The sequence below is a fragment of the Camelus bactrianus genome, chromosome 25 (genome assembly GCF_048773025.1).
Source record: "Camelus bactrianus isolate YW-2024 breed Bactrian camel chromosome 25, ASM4877302v1, whole genome shotgun sequence".
Lineage (NCBI taxonomy): Eukaryota > Metazoa > Chordata > Mammalia > Artiodactyla > Camelidae > Camelus > Camelus bactrianus.
In genome coordinates, this window is record NC_133563.1 from 4961474 (window position 1) to 4987477 (window position 26004).

Sequence of the window (26004 nt, forward strand, 5' to 3'; positions counted from 1 at the left end):
TAGTGCACAATCGAGGGGCAGATGACAAAAAATGGTCGTTTCACTTCAGTTAATGCATTGAAAACCCAGTTCTGTTCTTCATGGTGGGCAGAGGTCTCCCAAGATACCTCCTGGGTGTGCAGGGCTGAGGCCCCTGTTCCTTTCTCTGCCACAGACGCACCTCCGTTTTCTGAGCTGTTGGGAATAGCCCCTACCTCTTAGGGTAGCTCTGGGGATTAGCACATCCTGGCCTGGACCCATTTCCTCGGGAGGCGCTGGAGGGCCTAGACCCCAAGGTGCAAGCTGAGGGGGGCACACCAGATGGCTGGATGAAGGTCATGTTGGCACTTGTTTCTGTGGCCCAGCTCTGGCGCTCTCTGGGGTGATGAATGGCACACTAAAACAATGAGCGTTACATTAGAAACTTGGAAAGGTGTATTCACTTACTGATGGCAAACTCAGCAATGACTGGGACACACCCAACCACTTTTCAAGTGCTGTGGGGTTAGCAAAAGCATAAGGCTTGTTTTGCCCAGAATTTTTTTCCCTCATAATTTTTAAACTCGTGTGCATTTTAATGGAAACTTAATCGTATGTTTCGGATTTATTTACACTTAACTCATCAAAATGTTGTTTTGCAAGAGGGAATCAGGGTCCAAGAAGTCTTTTGAGTTTTTTTATAAGCTTTTTAAGGACTTTTCTTTCTTCTTATAAACAGGAAACCGTGTATCACTGGGAGAGAACAAACTTGAACCCAAAAAGGTTCAAGTTTGATTTGAAACTCAGAAATCATGAACACCAGGAATACTCTGAGATGAAATGTATTTTCCTGTGTTTTATTCTTAGAAATGAATAGGCAAACAACTGAGGATTTCAGCAGAATACTATCTGTTTTTCTAAAATTAGTGACTATCCCGAAATGTAGCACACAAATCGGAAATGTCTAGCTGTTTTTCTTTTTCACATCACTTGCTTTCTACACGTTTTTCATTATTTTTTTCCTGCTTAAAAGTTGAGTGAAGTATAAAACCACATCACAAACAGATTTCATTTCATGTCAAGTCTCTAAGGAGCATTAGTTATATCAAATCAAGAAATGAATGAATAAATATAAATAAATAAATATTGTGCAAACAAAAGTAACCCTTTATAAGGAAAACTGTCTGTAGCCTAACTCTTCCCAATTATTTTGTCTGTATTGACTGTGTCCATACAGGTAAAGTGGACAGGTGATTGGTTCATTTGTAGATGTCTGTAATAGATTTTTTTTCCTTCTCAAAGGGTTGAAGCAATTATCCCAAAACATCTAAATATTTAGGAATTTGCTGTTTTGATTTATATATGTTATATATATACTTAGATATAAATTTATATATTGTATTATAAATATGTATATGTATAGTCTGTATTAAATACTATATATAGTATAAATAGTAGTAATATAGTAGTATAAATGTATTATTTATAAATATATGTATTTATAATACTATATATAGTATTTATATTCTTTTATAAACTCATACCTTTAGGCTTATATGCTTTACTTATATACTCGATTTATTTTATGCTGTTTATTTACTTACATAAGTATGTGTACTTATATACTTTTAAGCTCTAAATATTTTACTTACATCCTCTTTATTCACTTTATACTTATTTTACTTTGTATTCGTATACCTGATTTATAAAGTCTGGATTCTTAGTGCTTAACTTAAAGTTCATTTTCACTTTGTGTATGGTGTACCTATACGTACCTCATCATCCTTTTGATATCAATTTGTTTATTTCCCCTTGGAACCGCAGATCAATTAATTGATTGCAAAAGTGTCTACCAACTTTAGTGCTAGAAGAGTTGAAATGAGCAAAGTGGACTGACCATTCAGCTCAGAACTGATCACTTAGTCCTTGGTTTTTGCCATGGTTGGAGAAAGAAACTGACCTAAGAGTGTTCAATTCATGCTTCCCAGAGAGGTGCCTCTGTAGACGGAGGCTCTGCCAGTGGGGCCAGTGCAGGTGGGAAGTTTCTCCTTGCCCAGTGCTCTGGAATACATGATATAAATTGACCTCTGTGAACCTGTCATTTTCTCACCTGAGTTTTCTTTGTGTGTGTTAGTAGGAGGAACAGTGCTTCTAGTTCACCACCACCTGACTAAGCTTTATATTCCTGCTGCTGTGAATCTACTACTGAGATTTTAAATATGGTTCAAGGTAAGATTAATTTTGTAACTAATCTTAATATGGAGGCAATTCATCATTTGAATTCTACTCACTTACATGTAACAAGTTGGAAGGGTCTGAAAAGCATTTTCAACAATATCTTATACATTAAGAACTCTTGTTTTATTACTAATATTTTATTACAGTTTTTAAAAAGTGTAACTGGCAGAAACACCTTTTGGAGAAATGAGTAGATTTAAAAAAAATGAACACAAAATGAAATGTATCAATGCCATGACTGCAGCCAGTGAAGTAACTGACTAGCAACTGCCTCAGTTTCACATCCTTCCCAGCTGTTCAGAGGAACTCCATCAGATCTGCCTGGGAGAGCAGTAAGGAGACTTGGTGGCAAAACACAACACAAATAATTGCTCATCCTGTGTGAAATGCCTTCTGTCCGCTTTGGGAAAACCTCCTTGTGGCAGGAAGAAGCCAGGTAGCATGGAATAAAAGAGTGAGCTGTTTCTGCCAAGCAGGTACCCAAGAGCCAGCTGGCAACCAGGGACTCATGGGTGGAGACCCAGATTTGAATGGCAAAAGTCAAAGGAAAAACAGAGATTGCACCAGCTTCGGAACTGAGCACTTAATGGCCTCATCAAGGAGGCTGTGGGGGAATTCAGCACATAAAGATAAACAAACTTAAAAACAGACTTTATAGGCCCGCTGTAGCATGTTAGCTATTATGGGATTTCCGCCAGTGCCCAAGGATGCATCATTGTGGGTGGTTATGGCTCTTGGAAGAGTGCAGAGCTGAGCTGAGCTTAGCGGGGTTGGTGCAGGTAAGTTACTGGGCTTTTATGTGGAGGATGAGCTCTTTTAATGTCCATGCCCAATGGCTATGCCCTCTGTATGCTAGTCACATTCCTGTGCGTTCTGAACGTGACCAAATCAGTCTGTGGCATCAGTGTTGCTGCTTAATATTATATAGTATCTCTTCTGTGAAACAATTTAGAGAACACGTGTCACATAGTTACAAACTCTCCATCAAAGTGTATAACTGTGAAGAGTGATCCACCCATCCATGTGTTTGTATGTGAAATTCACCTTTGAATGCACATTCTTTTACTTTTCTGTTCCTTTTTGGATTTAAGATGAAAATATTTTGAAAAATGACATGGATTCCATGTGAGAAGAGGGCTTCTAGGCAGATTTGCCAGACACGAGAGTCTCCCTGGCAAATTTTTGTTGGGAGTTTTTGTCATACTAATCTTTATTTAGGTTTAGTTTAGGTTCATGATTACAGAATTTGAGAAATAGAAATTCACAAGCTTCTCCTCCCCTCTCTCCACAATCTAAACAAAATTCAAATACCCATCACAATTTTTTTTACCTTTAAAGGGCCTTTACTGGAAGGAGCCAGAGAACTTGGACCCCTCTCCTCCTTCCCTGGAGTATGTTCAGCTTTGTTCTTTGCAGTTGAGGCAATTGCTGTTAAAGAGAGTTTCAGTTTAACATGTAATTAATAGTTTGGCATTTCCCAAGGGCTTTCCTTGGGACCCTTTCTGTATCTGTTTTGTATTACAGGGCTCCCTTGCTAAATATTTCCAGACCATATAGATTTAGATAAGACAAGTTCCAGAACTTAGAGTATTTTTTATTTTGACATTTACAGTATTTATTAGTGTAATGAAAGTAATACTCTGACAAGTCCCCAAGTAATAAATGGCAATATCCTCAACCCCTGAGTAGTTTAGAGTAACTTTCAGTGGCTAGTGACCACCTGATATCCAACTGTTCTCCTTTCAAAGGTGTTAGCAAATTTTAAATACCTCAGGATCAGCCCTTTTAGACAGCTTTCCCAAGATGGTAATTGTGTTTCCCCTCAGTCCCTCTGGGTGGTCGGTGGGCCTGACATATCTTGTTCCTTCATCTGAAAATTAAAGAGTTAGGAAAGGGTGAATTGCAGCCCTGGGGAAGTCACGTTCTTTGTGCCCGGGGTGAGCGCGGGGCGTGCTGGGACTCATGGTGTGCTGGGGGGAGCAGCCATCACCCCCAGGCCATGTGTGTTAACCAGAGGGCAGTGTGGGTCACCATGAGTATTCGGAGACAGGACTTAAACATAATTTCAACTCAATCTGGGAACTAATTATGGTTCACTTGGATATTTTCCAGAACAGTCTTCAGTGAGGTGAGTTGGGTGGGCTTTACTCATTCTCCCTTTCTCCCTTCTGTACAGATCTTTGCTTTCGTATGGAATTTACCCCATTTTGCAACATAGCATAGTAATATGTTCTACTAGAAATATGTGTCTCTATGGGCTACTGAACCTGGGGAGGGACTATTTTTCTCATTGTTCAATTTTCCCTGATCTTATCATAGCCCTTTCCATAAATATTTTTCAAATTTTATTGAAGGTCTAAGTCTTACAGAGCTCTGTATTTTTTTTTTTTTTTGATAGTAGTTAGGGTAATGCTAGGTGCTTGTAACAGACAGACCACCAAATTTCAGTGGCTTTGCCCTAAAGTTTATTTCTCATGCACGTAATAGTCGAGCACGAGTTATGTCTGGTCAATGTGGCTTCCTCCATATGGTGACCCAAGGATGCAGGCTCCTCTGTCTTGTGGGTCTGCCTCCTCTAGGCTGTCAGAATTTTCTGCATCCAGCCAGAGATAGGGGGAGAGAGTGTGGAAAAGGGGCATCTGTGTCTCAGTCACCTTGCCTGGAGTGACATGTATCACTTTCCGTTATATTCTGTTGGGAAGAGGTAGCCACGTGATGTCACCTAGATGCAGGGGCATCTGCGAGAAGCAGCCCCTGGCAGGCTGCTGCCTCTTAGCGGATGAGGGGAAATTGTAGGGGGAGGAGCCCACATTTTTGGTGGCCAGCTGTCCATACCATATTTCCCCAAAGGGAAACACCTTGAAGGATGACAGAATCATAGAAAATTATATCTGAAATGACTTTTGAGGCATCATAACCCCCCTCTCCATTTTACAGTTGAGGATATGTGGGCTTAAAGAGGTAATGAGAATCTTCCAAGTCCATATAGCTAGTTAATGGCAGAGTTGGGACTAGAACCTGGGTCTTCTGACTGCCAGTTATTTCTGCAGCACTATGTACAATCAAAGTGCTTATGATTTTTGCACTGCTCAGGTGTAGTGTTATGTCAGGTACATGAGGACAGTGGATAGGGAGCGTGTTTGTGGAATGTCCAGTTGGGGCTCTTGTGCCAGATTTCCTTTTGGTGTATTTGATTCAGCTTCCACTTCCCCTTCTAGTCTTTCACCTCTGACTTAACAGAAGTCCCCTCTTCTTATGATAACTAATAATACTAGTAAATTGTCTGGACTTGGAGGTGAGTAAGAAATGGGAACGTGGTGTGAGTCATAGCTGTAGCCAAAGTGATCAATGCGATCGTAGTGTTGTAAGCCTAAAAATTCCTAGTCATCAACATGAATCTCCTCTTTTTTATTTTTTATTATTTTTTACTTTTATTTATTTCTTATTGAAGCATAGTTGATTTACAATGTTGTGTTAGTTTCAGGTGTACAGCAAAGTGATTCAATTATACATATACACACATATGTATATTCTTTTTCAGATTCTTTTCCATTATAGGTTATTACAAGATACTGAATACATTTCCCTGTGCTATACAGTAGGTCCTTGTTGTTTATTTAATGAATTTCCTCTTATAGTTTTCTTTTTAAGGATTATTAGAAGGTTCTTGTTAAAATATACTCACAGAAATTATTTGGGTAATATGCAAGCATTTAAAACTATTCTTTACTGATTGGTTTGTCAGCATGTAGATCCGTAGGGAGCAGGGTCTTGAGAGGAAAAGAGAGGGCAGATAAGTTTTGAGAGAGAGGAAGAGACTGAAAAGATTTGGAGGAAGGGCTCGTTTGGGGAGGGCAGACTGGGGTGGAGTGCTATGCTAGTTGGGGAGGGGACATATTTGTCAGTCAAAGATTGAATGAGGGCACTGGGTAACTGGGGGATGATGGGGGAAGGGGTGTGTGTGCTGGGAAGGTGAGGGAGCACCAAAGACAAATTTATTCTTTCCTCCTCTTTAGGGTATCATTGGCCTGACCAACATCATCACATGGCAAAGGGTCTTACAGGTTCTAGATCCAGCTTTATGTTCAATCTGTGAATACCACTGGGGCAGGGACTTAACCTTTCGGGGCTTCAGTTTCTCCACTTATAAAATAGGAGGGTGTACCAGACCCTAGTTTTCTAACTGTGTTACCTGGGGACGTGGGGGTCTTGTGGACATGCTTCAAGGGTATCCCCACAGGGATGGCTGCCAGTATCAGGTAAGTGGTTTCTGCCATCCCTGCCGCTCTCACTCCAACCAGGTTAACTTTGCTCTGTTTTGTATTGAGTTTCTGCATTAACTTTTTGTTTGAAGGACAGCTTTTGGGCCTAAAAGAAATTTTGAAGAAGTAGTCAGTCTAGACAATTTCTCTTCTAGCTCTGACATTTTGGGAATTTGTGACCAGTATTCAAAGCCTTCAGATTTGGGGGGCTGTCCATAAAAAGAAATGAAATAATGCCATTTGCAACAACATGGATGGACCTAGAGATTATCATACTAAGTGAAGTAAGTCAGACAGAGAGACAAGTATCATATGATGTGGCCTATATGTGGAATCTAAAAAAAAAAAAAGGTACAAATGAATTTGTTTAAAATAGACTCACAGACATGGAAAACAAATGGTTACTAAAGGGGAAAGTGGGGATAAGGATATATTAAGAGTTTGAGTTTAACATCTGCACACTATTATATATAAAATAGATAACCAACATGGGCCTCTGTATAGCACAGGGAGCTATCCTGTAATATCTTGTAGTAATAACTCATAATAATCTATAATAGAAATGAATCTGAAAAAGAATAGATTTGTGTGTATGTGTGTATATATATATATATATATATATATATATATATATATATATGTAACTGAATCACTTTGCTGTACACCTGAAACTACTCAACAGTGTAAAGCAACTATACTTCAGTAAAAAAAAAGAAATTAAAAAAAGAGAAGAGTGGAAATAAAAGCAAATGGAGATGACAGCAAAAAAAAAAAAAAAAAAAAAAAAATTAGAAGGCCCGTATACAGTCCAGATCACAAGTCCCCAGTTTCCCTGTCCCTAGGAGACTGTAACTGAAGACTCCCAACCAGTGGTTTGGACAGCTACTGCATAGGACACTCTTCCAGATGCATAATAAGACTCACTTATTGAGGTCTACTGCGTGCCTGGCTCTGTTCCGGCATTTTACATAACTGAATACTTGTATCACCAACAGTCTAATTAGATAGATACTATTATTACTATTACCATTTTAAAAATGCGGAGAGTAAGGCTCAGAGAGCTAAAGCAGCCCAGCTCGAAACAAACAGAAAACCAATCAACCAAACAAAAAACCCCAAACAGGGCTGGGGTTCAAAGGCAGCTCTGACTCCAGAGCCCACACACTTCTTGGTTCTCATTCTCTGACCCAGGGACTCCCTTGTGTGGCTCTTGGCTCTTCTGCCGCCTTCCTCTGCCCGCCTCTTGGTCCCCAGGTAGCTCTTTTGTAGTGGGAAGACTTCCTTTCCTGGGTGGGTGTCACAGCCCCCTGGCTGTCAAGGTGACTTACGTTGTCACATGGGCTACAAATTCCTTACTAAGGACAGTGCTCAGCTCGGGGCAGTCTGGTGAAGGACCTGTAACTTCCATGCTCATTGAGGTTGTCAAGTTCCTGAGGGACAGAGGACAGTTCACATAGCACAGGGCAAGGAGCTGGGCTGCTCTAAGAACACCACCCTGATTATTCTGCAGTAAAGTGTGGTAAGATTCTGGTTGCAGGTGAGGAGGAACCACTTAAAAAACCAAACCAAGCAACACCTGCAAGTCTAAAAACAGCCATATGTTGAGAGGTATCTGAATTTTTCTCAAAGACTTTCAACCACTCCCAGCCTTTGGCTTCTAATTCAGTGTGTTGTTAACAACTTTGTCAATCTCAGTTCTGTTAGGAAATGCCACTTGACCTGCAAACTAATTGTCCAAGAGCAAAACTAAGTTGAAGATGAGTTTGGAATCTACCCTGCCTCAGCCCACTTCCGTGTCTGTGTCTGTTTTAAGGCTTATCCTACCTCCCTATTGCAGGCTCCTTGACTAGTATAACCTTAGTGATGAATTCCAGATGTTACACTGTAGAGCGCTTCAGGGGCTTATGTGCTGTAGTTCTGAGTGAACGAATGTGTTTTTTTTTCCTTGTGACTAAAAGGCTAAAAAGCAGGTCACGCATACCTATGCATGCAAAGGGTATTTATATTTTTATTTTTGATCAGGTGGAATGCGCCTGGGAACTGTAAATATCACTGATTGGTATAATATTATTGACTTTAAACGTCTGAGTGGCTCAAAAGACCAGTCCTGGGGCAGAGTGGCCCAGCTCCGTCAGCCTTCTCTCTGGGAGGTGCTGGACGTATCTGTTACCTTGTGATGATGGAATCACAGTGGTTTGTGTATGTCCAAACTCATCACATTGTACACATTAAATGTATGCTGTTCTTTGCTTAAAAAAAACTAGAATAAAGGAGAAAATTATTGGGGAAAAAATCCTGCCAGAGGGCACAGTCATCTTTGCCTATCTTTGTTCAGAATTATCAGCCTCATGCCTTGTTCCTCTGGTTTTGTTTCTCTCAGCTCTTAGAAGTTGCGTTCTTTGTCCCATTTCATTCGTGTGTTCATTCATTCATTCAGAAACCTTCAGTACTGTGATGAATGAGTGCACTGGGAAACAGCACACATGATACATGGATGGGTCCTTTCCTGTGTCTAGTAGAGAAGAAGGATGCATAAGGCAAGAATTGCCTTAGAGTGGGTTAAGTGTTCTAGCAGGGGAAAGTCACGTGCACCACGAGTGAGCAAAGGAGGAGACAGAACATGTGGATAGGAGAGTCGTGCAATGAGAGTATGACTTAACCAGAGGAAGAGGGGAGGCAGAGGAAACGCCCAGCCTCTGCAACAGTGTGGGTGAAGCGTTATGGGAAGAATGGCATCCACAGCAGGTAAAGTGAGGGAGCTACAATTGGTTGAGTAGGACTGCAGCCAAGCAGGGTAATGTGTTAGTGGGGAGACGAGTACTGCTGGCATTCTGTGCTTGCCCACTGCAGCTTTGCCACACCCATCGTGACTTATTTGCTTGTCTAGCTCCCCCATCAGACGGCGTTCCTCTGTGGGAGACATTATGTCTCTTTTAGCTCTTTTAGTATGAACCTAGCATCCAGCACTGTGGCTGGTACATAGTGGGGAGACTCAGGTGACCAGATGAAGGAGGATGAGAATAGTTAACCGGGTGGTTTCCACAACAGGCCAGTCACACCTTAACCACTTTCACTCAGCCTTGGAAGTGAGTGACCCTCTCAGACTCAGCCCCAGCAGGCTTTCCTGGCGGCTGCCCCCTTTCTTCCATCAGTCACTGCCCAGCCCACCCTGCTGTCTTCTCCAGGATCAGCTTCTCCAGTTGGATCATTCCCTGCCAGAGTCACTCCAGCCCTGGGGAGACAGTCTCTGTCTGGTCAAGGCTCCCTTTCCCCCCAGTAATCCTCCTCCCTGGTGTCCACCTGAAGCTTATTGACTTGTCCACAGACTTGCTTATTGTTTTAAGCCAAAAGAATTTATTTTGCTCAGATATTACTGTTCTCATTCCCCTTCATAGTGTTTATCAAATGTGTATTCAATACAAAATTAACCATCAGAAGTTTTGTATCTGCTGGAATATGAGCTTCATGAGCTCAGGGATCCCTGACTTTTCTCCTCCTGGGTTTCCAGTGTCCAGCACAACAACTGACGTGCCCCGTAATGCTCAGGAAACACTTGTAGAGCAAAGGGTGTCACAGACCCCTAGAGAACTTGTCTATTGCACATGTGGTGGTGGTTACTTACACACCAGGCTCGTTTTGTCTCCACATCTATGGCTGGAGTTTGAGCTCTCTGAGGGTAAGACTTCCATATGTGCCCTCAGAATGCAGGGTAATCCTGGGTTCTCTGGGACTCCGTAATGGAGGGACTGTCATTTTCATTTGTACGCTCGGTGTGGTGTCTCTGAGCCTCTCTCCCAGCAGTCCCCATGTTCTCTAAGCACAAGACTGTGATGCTGTGATCCTGAAGCCCCTGAGGCTGACAGTCCTCTGAGCCACACCCCCGTTTCTGGAGATGGCTGATGTCAGTCACAGCACGAGGCAGCCTCTATTCCAGCTGCTGACCACTGAGGTTTCCCTTTGGCTGTGCGTGCCAGCATTCCTGGTTGAGTGCCCTCTAATATATAATTAATGATGACTCTCAGCAGTTCACATTTTCAGAAGTCTTTCTAGGCATGATCTCACCACCGAGCGGTGATGCCTCACTGCCAAGGGGCTCCATGTGGCCCTGGGGGAGGTCACTCAGGCCAGCCAGCCTGCAGATCTGGTGTTTGGTGATGTTATGAGCTTGGGAAGTGTGCCTGAACCCAGCCACTCATTCCCACCCTGCCCCCTTTCCCGATGTTTTGACCCATGAAATATATTCATGTTGATTTCAAATGGACACTAGAGTGTAGTCTGGTCACTGGTCATCAGTTAATTACTTGTTCTCCATTTCTACTTCTTTGATCGAAGGAAGGAACCAACATGTTAGGCAAAGTATTGTGTGATCACAAGATTTGAAAGGTGTGCGGGGTATGGAGATGAGTTGAGCGTGGGGCTGGCCCGGTTTAAGGTTAGAGACAAGACGAAACGGGCCTCCTGCAGAGAGCTCTTCCTGCCAAAAGCCGCTTACATTTCCATGTGTACACTCTTTTCAGTGAATAGCAAAGTGGACATTTTGGTGGGCTAGGGCACTTTTCCAGCCAGACCCCAGGATCAATTTAGGCCTCACCAGCAAATTCTCTGAGGCCTTCCCTTGTCTCAGAAGGAGGTTGCATGATCTGGTGGTAGGTTGACTACCAGGGCAGAGGAGGTGCATGACATGGTGAGGGTGGGGGGAAATGTCCCTGCCTGACAGCCTTGTCTGCTTGCTGTGCTGTAATAAAGGCAGGCCAGAGTGCAGGGACCCTGCCTGCCAGACCGTCTCATTGCTAGCCCCGTGTTTTTTTTTTTTAAAAACAAAGAGACGAACAGAACGATTCTTTATCAGACCTTGGTGTGAGGAACCCTTTGCCCTTGGTGAGCCTGCTTGCCTGGCAAGTGCGGAGAAGGTGGGGCGTCATGTGCTCTGTGAGTCCTTGGGAACCCTCTGTGTGAGGACAGCAGGAGCTGCTGGGCAGAGCAAGGGCATTCCTTTTACTTGGAATGTGTGTTTATTAAGGGTGGCTTCTGCAGAGCCTGGCAGAGGTTATGGGTGTTTGGTCAAAATACTTCCAGGCAGACTGTGCCTTGTACAACTCAAGGAGGCACCAACCGCACGGGTTGCAGATTGCCAATCCCAAGACCGTAACTGACCAAGGACCTTAGCTCTGAAACCCATCTCTACAATTGTGTCCTGCAGGCCTATGGCTGAGCGTGCTACAGAGACTGAGGCAGGCCCATTCCTAGGAGACAAGTGTATCCTCTGATGGCCAACTTTGGCTCTGGAGTTTCTGACTGCATCGCCAAACCTTCCTTACACTGCTGGCCGTCTTGGAGGCCTCCACTCGACCCTCCCTCTCGAGAATTGCCTGGCATCTGACCACTCCCCCAGCTCTACCTGGCTCCCTCTCCATTTCATCTCTTAAAAGGTATTTCCCCTAATATAGCCCTTGCCTGTGTAATCCCATCTTGGTGTCTGCTTCTCAATGGGCCGGACCAACACAGATGACCATGTAATTTATACTTCAAACTGAGATACTTTTGAAATGAAAGGAGGAAAAAAAAAAGCTAAATGGTAAAAATAACAGTAGTAAACCGGGGCTGGCTTAGGGAATCGTAAACAAAATTTTTTGGAGAAATCCTGAATGCTTCGAGGTTTCTAAAGCCAGGAGAGAAACTGATAGTGGGGACTTCGCTTTGAATATAAAAAATGAGAACTCAACCCATTTAATTCCAGAAAATGACCAACTTAAGTTCAACTAAGATTTGTAGAGTGACTCATGTGCCAAGAAAGAGGCTGAGCATAGAACATGAGGAAGACGTAGTCTCTGCCCTCATGTAGCTTGTGGTCTAGACGGGGAGACCACGTGGTTGGATAATTTTACTGAAATATGATTCTTATAAGGTCGAGTTGGCAATGGGGTTAACTCAGCTGTGTGAAAGACAGGAGCCAGCTCCACCTAATAATTTCTAGTACCTTCCTAGGAGGCAGTGTTGTCTCAGGAAAACGGGCCTGAATAAGCTCTGGAGGCCTGATTTGTGCCAGTGGAGGAATGAGAGGGACAGTGATAAAAGCGAGGCAAATAATGAGACTTCTGCTTTAGCTGGGGGATAAGTGCTTTGTATCCCTAGCACTCTTTTTTTCTTTTTAATTGGCAAGAAAGCAGGTCCCCTCTCCCCCAGTACATGGGTGGAAAAACAGCTCTGTAGTGGACACAGTGATTTGACTCAAGGTGTGTCTTCTGAGGAATTCCTGTCCTACGTACTTGTGTATAAGATCAATTCAAGCCATTACGCGCCCTCCAAGGCAGTTTGCTTTTAGCAACTCCTGGCCAAGTGAAATCTACTCAGACAAGCAGGCAGGTAATTGGCCTCTTCTGGGCCCTGTGTAAGGCGCCTCTCCCCTGAAGCAGCTGGTGCTACCAGGTTGTCTGGCAGAGCTGCTCCTTCTACGAGTAGGGCTGGGAAAGAGCACAGTGCGATGAAAAAAAAAAAACACAAAAGTTGAACAAAAACCACTTGAATCAACAGATGCCTGATTTACTCCTCTAGCCTTTCCCTTGGCCTCTTGATGCCTGACAAAAACTGAGTCGAAAGTGATGGCTGGGCTAAGATGAGGCCAGCAATGTGTTGCCCGATCAAGCCAGGTCCTCGGGGGATGGAAAAGGCATTTAGCTCTCAGCTCAGCCATCGTGCTGCAGCAAGACGACAGCCCTTGTAGCCCTGGCAGCTCCTCCCTCCTCCTTCTTTCCACGTGGTCTACACTTTCATGCCATTTGCAATCGAGAGACAAGAGAACGTTCCAAATCCCAGGCCCCTATCCTGAAGCACCCTATGGCAGCCCAGGGAAGGACGCCCAGGAGCCTCATGCATTCCTCGGGCCACAGGCAGCCAGTGAGTTTTTCGAAGGATAGAACCAGACTCTAGGGTGTTTCCTAACCCTAGTGGGTAGGAAATCTCTTCAACTTGAAGAAGAGTTTTCATGCTTTTAGAAAGAATGTTAAAAAAAAATGGCAAAAGCTTCTTGAAGCCCAGGGTTTATTTTTTTTTGCACTGCAGGGGAGATCATGGCACTGTCACCTGTAACTGCAGTTAGGCGAGAAAGTGCTGGATGCCACCTCTGCAGGGCGTACTTACCTTACCTCTGGGGTGAAAAGCAGCAGGTATCTCAGGAAACCCTGAAGCCCATTTGCTTGTTTGCTTACCACCAGCATTGCTTGCCACTGCTGTTTCATGGATTGCACTTTCCATCATTTTTGGCATGGGTTTCCACCTACAAGAGTCCTGGGTGGATGTGACCCGGCTTCTGGACCTGAGCTGATATTATCACAATTGGGTAGAGTTTCTTGTGTGGATGCAGTGACTCTGGAGAGTGTGTGTGCCTTGGCAGTGATGGGGGATTAAAAGGTAATATTTTTGGTCCTTCAGTCTGTGGGCTTTTAATTTGAGCCGTGGCCTAAAGATACCTTATGATGCTAGCTTGTAATGGGAACCTACATCAAAGCAAAAGAGCACCAGCCTGTCATGGCAGCACCGTGATTTTATTTGGATGGGTCATCTTGGCACCAAAATGTTGTAGACTCTGCCCAAGCAGTTCTAATGCCGTGCCAGGGGGCTGAAACTGTAGACCAGGTGAGGATGTGAATGGGAAGCAAGAAAAGGGAGATGGGGAGTATAGGTTGTTCTTTCAGAAGTTTCTGCAGCTGATGGAAGGAGATCCAAAAGGCAGAAGATAGAAGGAGAAATAGAAGGAAGTGCCTTTTTGGGGTCGGGGGAAGGTGGGGGTTAATGGTAGAAAAGTGAGTAATGAGGGGAAGCCTTACCTTTATTTCTTGTTCCTTCTCTTTTCTTCCCCCTTTCTCTTCCTTTCCTTTCATTTCTCTCCTTCCTTCTCAGTTACTCAATCAAACTGACAGCGACAGAGAATGTATGTAGTAAGAAACAAACTATTTGTGAAAAAGAAAGATTACGTGCTATTTACTATCTGTAGACTCTGTCTTCTAAAGAGGACAGATCCTAAGTTACGCCTTTTGCTTACCAAGTAGTTCTAGGTGTAGGAATTCATGATCGGAGATTCCAGAAGAGAGCTAAATTGCCAGAGATGGAAAAGGGGGGCTGGGAATTGGTTATTTCCAGGAGGCTGGGAAGACTGAAAATAGCCAGGCTGTGAAATCTGCATGGGACAAATGTTGAGAGGAATAAGGCAACGGGATGTAAACTGGGACTTTGGAGGGAAACAAATTGATTTATCCTGGATTTTTATTAAATTTCACTGAGTAAATGTGTGATTGAACCTCCTTCTTCATATTTCCTTAAGATTTTTCAGCAAAAATATTCATTAATTGCTAATGCTGGGCAGAACAGGATTTGCTTTTAGGGGCTGCTTTGAAGTGCCAAATCCTGCTTGGAGTGAGAACAGAGGCTGCTCATTGTTTTCTGTAGGATGCTTTTGGCTGCAAGTAAGAGGAAAGCCAACAAGTGGCGACCTAACCAGGAGATACTTTATTGTTTACTTAATAAGAAATTTGGAGGCAGGTAGTTCCAAGACTGGTTGAGCACTTCTAGTATTCTGATCCTGGCACAAAATCTCTGGAATTCTCTTGCTCTGACCTTATGGTTGCAAGATGACCAAGCCCTCAACTTGAGAGCAAAATGAGCCCCTTTCTTCTCAGATGCCTCCCAGCAGATATTCCTATGCTCCTCACTAGACAGAAGTGGGTCACATGACCACTCTAGCTGCAAGAGAGGCTTGGAAAGCAAGTATCTGGTTTTTCTCAGCCTCTATAGTGGGAGTGAGCAAGAGAGAAAGGTGACTGGGAATGATGATTGGCCAGCCACTGTTGTGGGCTGTGTGTGCAGATATTTGCAGGCACTGTAAGTCCCCAGGGAAGAGGGTTTCACAAAGGTAGGTATTCAAAAAATTTCCTCTGCATTTTTCATAAGAATGGGTTTTTGTTTTCTCATTTTCCAATGTCTACTTCCTTTGTAGGATACCTCGGAAGTTTTGGAAGACATTTATTTGTATCCTGGTCCTTGCAAAGTGATTGAACTTAAGAAAAACTCCTCAGTCATCTTCACTTTTCTCCCCATGGCATATACATCACTAACTAACTGCAAGAGACACAGTGCACGTTTCAGAGCACAGATCAGTGCTGAGTCAGTGGGAGTCTATGGTTAGCATGGCCCAATTTTAAAGAACTTGATTTTGTGATTGCATGTTGTGTCCTGGCTTCCAAGTAAGAATTTCCTTTACTTGGTTTTGTGTTTTTTTTTTTTTTTTTTGTATTAAAATAAGTGACTTCAACATAACTTTTTTTAAAGGAAAAAAGTCCACTTTCCCTGTCTTGACAGTAGAAGGCTACTAGCCACATGGATCTTTTAAAGAAGGCCAGTTGCTGATAATAAAAAGGAATTTAATGGACAATCTGAAGAATGGCTTCCAGACCCAGGAAGATTGAATGCTGTGTTTAACGGTCACCTGCAGAAACCACTGGTTTATGTTCCTATGATGTATCAGTTAACCCCAAACTTCAGTGAGTCACATAACTCTTGCAGCCCTTCCACTCCTGCTGGGTAAGTGTAAATCTTGATGACAATGACCTCTCTATCTATTGGCCTGTTCCCAGCCTCCATGTGGGTGGGCAACATGGAAGCACACATCCACTGTTGTCTTTGAATGTTTTCTTTAGTATGGTAAGTGTCAGTTCAAAGAGCCAATAATTTACTTGAATCACGTTGGTCATTATTTGTGGGGTTTTCTGGTAAATGGTTCTTAGAGGCTTTTGGGCAGATCTGGGTGTAGAGGGATTTGGAGGAGGGAAGCAGGAAGCATCACCTTTGCCAGGTGGTCCTCCCCAATCTCCTCCGCCCCCCACTTTGTCTCATCTTGCTATATGCCTGATGGGATGATGGACTCATCTTGCTGTGTGCATGATGGAATGATAGAGAGCAAGAGAAGGCATTGCTCATGCTGGGTCTCCTTTGGTTTCCCACCTGGCTGGTGTAAAGGGAGAAAACCAGCTAAATGCTAAATGCTGTTCTTCAGAGGAACCACGCAGATGCACACGATGGGGTCATGTTTGCTAGGGCTGGTTCCAGGAAAACCAGCAACTGGGGTAGGCAACTTGGTGTGAAGGAGCATACCTGGCACCAGATATTAGATGTTGATTATTTCATCTGCTAACTCAGATGTTATTAGCTGTGTCTATTCAGTATGGGTGCTGCACCTTAATATTTTCCATTGTGCCTTTTCCTCGGGTACTTTAAAGTTTTGTTGACTGAGTGGACCTTCTGAAAGTTCACTCAACCCTATTGGAACCAATCAGTTTCTCTTTTGAAAATGGAGTTAATGATATGTGTCTCAGAGGGAAAGGATTAAATGAAATAAGTTTGCATAAAATCATTTACCATAGTGCCTTTCATTCAACAGGTGTCCAAGGGAATAGTCGGTCTTATTTCTCTTTTTCTTGGGTCCCTCCCATTCACTGCCTTTCCTCTCCCTTGTGACCTCCCAGATGTTTCAGTTCCTCAATTCCCCTCTTCTTTATCTTGTTTGGTTGGTTGGGAGCTGAGTGGGAGCTTGGGGACAAAGGAGCTGTCCAGGGCTGCAGGAGCTGTATGATGCTGGAATGTACCAGGACCCTGGCTCTGCAGGAGCCTGCTGGGAGTCTGGTGCCATGGGAGTTGGCTGCCTCCGGGTGGGCTGGGAGCCTGGAGCCAAGGAAGCTTCTTAGAGTTGCCTGGGGCTGCTGGAGCCACAGGAGTTGGGGTGAGTGGGGGACCTGGGTCTGCAGGAGCCTGCAGAAAGCCAGCTGGGGCTGCAGGCGTTGGCCTGGGGCTGGGAACTCACTTCACTCTCCTCCAAGGAGAGGGTGTCTCTCTCCACACCAGGCAGCCCAGGCTTGGGGGACGGGGATGGGGATAACATGAATCTATCATCCCTACCATCCTTAATGTGTTTTGTTTCATTTCTGTTCTCTACCCAGGTGCTATAATCCTCACCTGGAATCTTTGATATTTTTGTGTGTGGATAGTTGTTCAGATGGATGATTCTGGGAACAGGGGGACAAATGCTAGAAATCCCTATGCTGCCATTTTGCTGATGTCACTGTCATTTCATCTTCTGAACAACCGTCTGAGATGGATACGTGCATTCGCTCCACTTGACAGACAGGTTGTGTAACTTGCCCGAGGGAGTGCAGCTGGGAGTGTCAGAGCTGGAGCTCACACCCAGATCCATGTAACTCCCAAACCCACGCCCTAGCATGGTGATAAATGTATTGAAAAATATGCATTTACTTTTGAGGACAGCTTTCTCCTGAAATTATGTTCTTAAAAGATTTTTATTGTACCTAAAACGTACATGTCTAGTTTAACAATTAGTTATAAAGAAAACCCAATGTGTAACTCAGATCAAGAAAAAGAACACTCTGGGACCCTCAGACCTGGGATTCCTTCCTAGTCACAGCCCTGTCCTCTCCCTAGAGGGACCAGAACCTGGAGTTTATGGTATTAATTTACCTTTTAGATTTTCATCGCAATTTAGATGATTCTATAAATATATTGTATATATTTTCTCTTACAGACCTTTCAAAGGTTTTTTCCCCCCTCTGGGTATTACTGTTGATTTAAAAAATATTTTTTAGGTTCATTTCATTGTGGTGAGAGAATAAGGCTGTTGAGACATTTTGAGTTTTTTTTTTTTTTTAGATTAACTATTTGGAAATGTGCTCTTTATTTCTCAATGTTTTCTAAACCTGGCTACATAGTAAAATCACCTGGGGAGATTTTAAAATATGCCTGTTTTGCACCCCCCCGCCTCCCGCCAAGATTCTGATTCACTGGGTCTGGGGGTAGGCATAGAATCTAGGTCTTCGGGATGTCAGGTAAGGAGACGCACAGACGTGATAAATAAGTAGCTCATAGACCATGTTAGCTAAGAGCTGCTACGGAAAACTGGAAATGCTGCTGAGGTGGCAGGAAGCAGCTTGCGGTATCAAATGCGCAGAAGAGGCCCCATGGAGAGGGGGAGGGTGAACAAAGGCATGGAGGGAACAGGAATTTGGCCAGGTGGATGTGGGGAAGCGGGGCAGAGGCAGAGGGACCAGCTCAGAGGTGTTCTCTCTCCCCGTGTTTGTCAAAGCTTGCCTTCCCCCACCTTGTGACCCTTCCGGCCACACCCTTTTCCTTTCTGAGTCCACCTGCTGTTTCCGTCTCCATCGTTCTCCCTCCGGCCCTAAGCTGCACTCAGCCAGGTGGCCAGCGTGATGAGTGGAGGAGGAGGGATGTCGAGGGCCAGAGCTGGAGGGGTGACGTCAGAAAGGGAGCGGGTGTCAGCTGAGTGCAGCCTCACATTTTGGCTTTTATTCTGATTGAAATGAGAGCCCCTGGAGGGTTTTGAGCAAAGGAGTGATAGGACCTGCATTTGGTTTTGAAAGGGTCAGTCTGCTACTGTGTTGAGACTGGACTGTGGGTGGCAAGAGTGGAGGCCGGGAGGAGACTTGTTGAGTAGCCACAGCGGTTATCCAGGCAGTAGACCATGTGGCTGGACCCGTGAGAAGTGGTTGGATTCTGTGCCTTTAGTGGGCACTCCGAAAACAACTGACAATGGAGAACCAGTGAGTCTGTCCCCCTGGGGTCATCACGGTAAGGGACAAGGTGAACATGCTCAGGGGCTTTGAGGTGGACAGTCCCTATATCAGAGGAAGGGTGTGGATGACACTCTGAGTCACCCAAGAGCCAAGGTGGGGCTGATTCAGCCAGTGGGGGGTCCTTGGGCCCTGTTTCGGCCCCGGGAAAAGAGCACCTATGTCCCCAGTTGCTGAACTTCAGAGGAGCTTGCAGTTGACAGAGGCCAACGCCCAGGAACCAGGAGACATCACAGTGCTCAACAGAGGGTAACGGGGACGCCTTCTCTCTGTGCTTCGAGGGTGCAACACATCACCTCACACTCACTCGCCGCGCTAGGATGGAGGCGTCGCAGGGGTGCCCCCTGGAGGAAGGAAACAGCCCCGAAAGTGACTTCGCACTTGAGAGACTACCCCAGTGAAACTGTTTTAATGGGAAGAGACTGGGTAGCCTGAACTAGCAGCTGGATTTCTTTTCTACTCGGCCCAGGAGTGGGAGCTTTTGAGCAGACTTAGTTCAAACACAGAAAAATAAGACAAGCAACAGTTCTGCACATTAGAATGGCAGGCTGTGAACTTCAGATCCTTGATACAGGTGTTGTTACCAGTTAGAAAAAATTATTGAGGCCTTTTTTTGATATCGGTGACCAATTCTGGCTCCTAAATTTGTTCTGGTTGGCTTCCCACCTAAAGGACTGACTGCATGGTGGGCATCTCCTGTGGGAGGAGAGAGCTGGGTCAGCTGAGTCTTTCCAGACCCCTCTGAAACCAGGTGAGTCCTGACTCCCCTGGGCATGGACGGGGCTGACCATCCATTATCAGAAGATGCTTTGGGGACTGCGGAGGAGTCACACAGGTGCTTACAAGTAACTAGTCAGAAGGGAAGCAATACCATTATTTCAGTTTTGCACATGTGAAGAAAACCACCATGGGTTATGTTGGTACAACAAGCACTGAAACCAGAGTATCCTCTTTTCTAAAAAAAATCCATGAACTTCCCCGACCCGTCGCCCGCACTCCCGGCAGCCACAGCGCCCGGGTGTGGAGCTGCTGTTCCGAGCGGCCGTCTTACCCTGCTGGGTGCCCAAGCGGGGATCAGTGAGGGGGCTGGATACGCTGCTCTCAGCTTCACAAACCCTCTCTCAGAGGGTACGTAGCTGCTCTGGGGGGTCCAGTGGGAAGAAGGACATTTTCTTGGATCGTGGCCCGCTCATTACTTCACACTTGGGGCATGCTGTGATGTCAGACTCTTCCCCTGGAGCCTCGCAGAGGGATGCAGGCAGCCTCCCCGGGAAGCCTGGGAGTCCAGGGGAGACGCGGTCCGCTCGAGGAGCTTTGGGGGAGAGTCAGCCTTGAAGGCAGGGCTTGCATTTCTGACCCCTCGTGGAAGAGAACCCAGCACCTTCTGTTAACATCCTGGAGGAGGCCAGGGACGATGGATGGTGGCTCACCGGTCCACCACTCAGCAGAGCCTGAGAAGCGGGGTGCTGGCTCAGGCTGCTGAGAGCTGTGAGGAGGGCAGGGTGGGGGCTGCATCTCTGCCAGCGACGTGGGGTTGGACCTGTTCCTCGGCGTGTGCCTGGATGTGATTTGCTTCCCTCAGTACCAGACCGTGGGCTGTGTGTGAATAGACAGAAAATAAGAAACCACCAGCAGAAGGCATCTTGTCTGGCTCTTTTCCAGACATCGTCCTTGTGAGCCCAGTGGGGCTCCGACATCCTGCTGTTTCGTGGATTAGAAGAAGAAAAGTCAGGGCGCACTCTGCCCTGTTCCAGAAGGAATTTAAGGCCATTTGGAAAGTCACACCCGACCAACAAAATGGCACATGACTCACCATGAATGTTTGGTGAAGGCGGCTGCAGGGAGAAATGAGGGAGAGCAGAACACTGATAGGAGTCTGACGTGAAGGGAGTCAGGATGTCCTCGGCTTCTTTATTAGGTGCTATTTAACCAGGGATGGTTTTGCATCTGCCTCAAAGGGCTGCTGCGAGAATGAACTGAGTTTAAACGAGAAGTGCTTACCGTGATACCTCAGCATGTAAGCTCTCCGTGTACGTTAGCTACTGTTACTGTGGCAACGATGATGAGGATTTCTGTGGTGAGGCACTTCTACCTGGCAGTCTCGCCTGGCGGTTCAGAACATGGGCTTTGCCGTCTGTTGAATGGAGACCTGAGCCTGATGCTGGACTTGCTGCCTCTGTGATCGCAGACACATTAGTGGTCTCTCTAAGCCTCGATGTTCAGACCTTTTACATGGAGATGATAATGCCAACCTCAGAGGGTTGTCTTAATGGAAGCAACGGGCATGTCATGCTGTATCGCCATCTTGAGCTGCCGTAGCAAAGTGCCAGAGTCTGGGTGGCTTGAACAACGGAAATTCATTTCTCACAGTTCTGGAGGCTGGACGTCCAAGGTCAAGGTGTTGGCAAGTAGGTTTCATTCTGAGGCCTCTTCTTTCGTCTTGCAGGTGGCTGCATCTTGCTGTGTGCTCATGTGGCCTCTGTTTGTGTAGCAGAGAGAAGAGGGGAGAGAGACTGAGGGATCAAGCTTCTCTTCCTACGGGGATACTAATCTTGTCTGATCAGGCCCTACCCTAACAACCTCATTTACATTTAATTACTTCTTAGAGGCCCCATCTCCAAATATAGCGACACTGAGGGTTAGGTCTTCAGCATATGAATTTTGGGGGGACACAAACATTTAGTCCATAACATGTCTGTCAGGCAGAGATATCCAGATCATCCGGGTGGTTCCAAAAACTTGGGGTAGGTTTTATTTCGTTTTGCTTGGTGACCCACTGTGTGCAAAAGCACGAGATTGTGCCCTCTGGGTCATGGATGAAACAGTGGGGTGGAGTTCTCAAAGCAGTTTCCCATTTAATGTGATAAGCACATAACATTCAAAAAAGACAAGGAGGCAAATAGGGTGGGCTGCTGCTGAGGGGTTAAGTGCTGAGTGGGAGCCTCTGAACTCAAGCATGAGTCCTGGGGGAGAGATTTTCAGTGCTAAGACTGTGTAGCAGCAGGGCAAGTTCTCAGTACACAGGTGTGCGGCTGTGTTAGCTGCTAAATGTGGGAAGACTTCTGTCCTGGTTGATAAATGGTCTGGGCACAGTAGGAGGTCTCGAGGACCCTCCCCAGTCCTTTGCTGAGTGCCATCTGGTTGGTTGGTTGGTAAGGATTTTGAATATCACGATTGTGCGTCAGAGCACACTCTGGGGAGAGATTCAGATTGAGTCCCTGGGGCAGAAACGGGTTTTGTCCCCTTAGTCTTTTACTTTTCATCTAACGTAATTTCTGGGTGTTTGTGTAAAAATAAAGTTTATGGTTTTCCTTACGTTTGCATATAATACTTATAATCTCTAAGACTATAAAACAAATGAAGGAATAGGCTGAGGGCAGGGATTCAGGACCCGTATTTGGGGTCCACGACTCTTGAGCCACTTAAAGGTTTGGAAACCAACGGAATCGCAGGTTGCATGGAGACCCAAGGCTTTTATTTTTGAGGAGGTAGCAGAGTCAGGCTTGCTGGTTATTCTAGTGGTGTGGAGGGTTGTGCTGGACATTCTCTGGGGCTCTGTTATAGATTGCTTGCATTTCCTCCAAATTCATATGTTGAAGCCCTAACCATCCCCCTGAATCTTCAGTTTGGAGATGGCCTTTGGGAGGTTTAGATGAGGTCACAAAGGTGGGGCTCTCCCAGTGAGATTAGTGTCCTTATAAGAAGAGACACCAGAGGGTTTGCTTTCTCTCCTGTTCTCCTCAAGCCCAGGAAAGAGCTCTCACTAGAAAATAGCTATGCTGCCACCTTGGTCTTGGACTTCCAGCCTCCAGAACTATGAGAAAAGAAAATTCAGCTGTTTAGGCTTCCTGCAATGATGTTCAGGGAAAGGCCTTATTATGTTTCCTGTACCTTCTTGTCCACTTATCATGTGCTTTTATGGTCTTCTGTTCACCTGTCAATCTCTGTTCTCAAGAAAGGCCTGATTCAGTCAACAGTGTGTGACAGTAGGGACGGACAGACAGATATTAAAGAAGAACCTCTGTCAAGGGGACTTGCTCTAGATCAGGCTCTAAGATTTTGGCCGAAGTATTGTCACCTGTGGTATGCCAAGCATCAGGCCCTCCCAGATGTATATAGGAATCCCAGACCTTGACCAGACGTGTGGCCCTGCTGGGCACACAGTAAGCACTCAAGGGGTATCTGAGGGTGACGTTGCTGAGCGTGTCCATGCCTGTTCATCAGTGCCTCAACTGGAGGATCCTGCAGAGGAGAGGGACTATGTCTTTGGGGCGTTCTCATCTCTGAGTGGAAGCGACCTCTTAGTAGAAGAAACAACAGCCAGGGATTCTAAGGAGGTGGCCTTTCTCTTGCCTCCTCTGAGCCAGTTGATGGGCGCTGTGTGATCACACACCTGACCCTGGCCTGCGGAGCTGGAGGGACCTGGAGGCACTGAGGTTTCCCAAGTCTGCCTGGCTTTTTGTTCTCAGATGTCTTGCATGTTTAAGCAACCCCTGTTGTCTTCTCAGGGCTGTTCTCTGAAGCATTTGGAAGAAAAGAAACACCTTTCAGCATGTCTAAACTCAGAATTAGGCCACGGAAGAAAATGAACACCATCCAGTGAACTCTTAAAATACCTTCAGGCCCAGCTGTTCCTCTGAGCCAGTTTCTCTCTGACACTTCAGTCTTTCTCTGATTAAAATGAAACAAACAAACAAACAAAAAAAAAAAACCCAAAAAAACCTAGGTTCTAAGAAAAGGGGACAGTTCTTTAAGGGGCTATGTTACCAAGCTTCCAAGGTAAGTGAGAGCCTGGAAGTCTAAAAGGACTAAGTTGGTTTCTCAGAACACTTCCTTGTTGCACAGACCTTTAGACTTTTCAGAGCATTTTGAGATCTGTTATCTCATTTTTCTTAATGGCAGTTCTATGTTGAAAGGGCAGAGACATTTAGAGCCAGAAGCCCAGGGATGTTAAATACTTTTTAGAACTAAGATCTTATAGCTGATTGACAACCAGAAGCAGGTTGAGAGAGACAGCTACTGGGATGTAAAAGCCCGTGAACCTCTGACAGTCTGGAGATTCCCAACCAGTCTGAGACAAATAACAAGTGCTTCCCTTTGTCCCCACTTACTCAGGGCACAGGGAGGGACCGGTGGAAACTGCTGGCGGAAGGGACATTGTTTACCTACAGTGGAAGAAATGACACAGAGTGTGGGTGGTGTGGGCATGTCAGATGCCTCAGAATTCCCAAAGCATTTGTTTTTCATCATTAACAGCAGCAACAAATATTTATTAAGTGCTAACTCTGTGCAAGGCCCAAGGCAGGATGCAGCGATGAATAAGATGTGAGGTTTGTAGGTAAGACACGGTCATTTGAAAAAACACAAACGGCAACACAGGGTGGTATTTGGTGAATGCTGAATGAGGGGTAGAGAAACAAGAGCTCAAAGAGTTTGAAAGTAGGAGATGGAAAGTTCTTCTGAGATGCTCGGGGAGGTTTCTAGGGATAGGGTCTCAGAAGGTGCAGAAAAGCAGAGGGAGCATTTATGGTTGGGGCAAATAATGTAGGGAAATGCAGAGTCCAGAGAATAAAAGGCTGTGTGGTTGGGGGGCATGAGTAGATCAGTTTGGCAGGAGGAGAGAGCTGATTTAGGAAAAGGGATGGAAAACCAAACTGGAAAGGAAAATAGAATTGGGCTGGAATATCAGGTTAAGAAGGACTCGGGACTTCAGGGTATGGGTCATGGAGAACCAGGGGAACGTTTTTGCATGACACGTCAAAGCAGAGTACAGGGAACAGCACATCCTTTGTGAAGGCGGTCATCATGGCGCTGGCTTCCCAGAACACATACAGTGGGGCTTTCAAATACTGAGTTGAGAGGTTGTGCCAGGCACTGTACTGGTTCCCGGAGATGCAAAGGTGAATAAGAACAGTTCCCGTCTCTAAGGAGTTTTTGGTTCAGGTACTTGGACCACAGCAAATTCTTCTTAGTAAGGAAGAGCTACTGCCCACTGTTCCTTTTTCTTCTGTCTTATTTCATTCAACCTTCCCTTTATGTTCTTCCTTTAGTCCTGTAAATATTTTCCATTAGTTTCCAGTGAAATCTGTGGGAGCCCTTGAGCCACTCTGTCTCTTCCAGGTGACTTTGACTAATTCTGGTTTCAGCTCTGGCATTTTATTTTGATTTTATTGGATAACTCTCAGAGGGCAGCCTTGTTTATTTTATCTCTAAATTAGTGGAGGAATGTTCCATTGTGCCCCAGTACTGGGTAAGTACAAGTTCAACCCTAAGCTTGAAAGTCTAGAATTTCTGGAGTATATATTTTATACTAGTTTTGAAAATTAACGGTCAGAAATGGTTCACTTCCAATCTTCAGATACCTCTCCATTTTCCACAACCTATGGTGGTTAGTGATAGTGGCAGACTCTCTTTGTATTGGGTGTAGGCTTGATTCAAACCTGGGGACTAGAAACTTATTTAAAGCTGTTAAATGTCTCTTTCTAGCTCCTCAGCTACTAGGGTGTCGTCTTTTCTCTACCGTCATCACTGCTGCCACCTTCATTTTTGAACAACTACGATTTGCTAGGAAATGTCCTAAAAATATACTAGTTCTACAGGAAAAATATCTAAAGTTCTGATATAAAAATTAGAAGTTCTAATGTAAAAGCATCTATACTATTTCTAATAACTCCGGAAGGTAAATATTAATATCCCCATTCTACAGATAAGTAAGCTGAAATCAGGTTATGTGATTTGCCCGAGACCACATGGCTCCTTAGTGGAGAAGCACACAGCTGAATGCAGGTCTGTCCAGTCTCAAAGCTGAAGCCGGAGCCGCTGTACATACTCCCTCTCATTCTCACTCTTCCTTCTTTCTAGCTGCTACTTGTGGTTTCTATCAATACGTCTTCCTTTAG

At 45.0% G+C, this 26004-nt stretch overlaps 1 long non-coding RNA gene across 1 annotated transcript; it reads left to right on the forward strand.

Annotated features, from left to right (window-relative positions):
- Positions 1 to 2043: 2043 nt before the first annotated feature.
- LOC141575055 (uncharacterized) lies at positions 2044 to 16736 on the forward strand. Its single transcript, XR_012502334.1, has 3 exons — positions 2044 to 2187; positions 11659 to 11887; positions 15448 to 16736. It is a non-coding gene; the product is annotated as an uncharacterized LOC141575055 (long non-coding RNA).
- The last annotated feature ends 9268 nt before the right edge of the window (positions 16737 to 26004 follow it).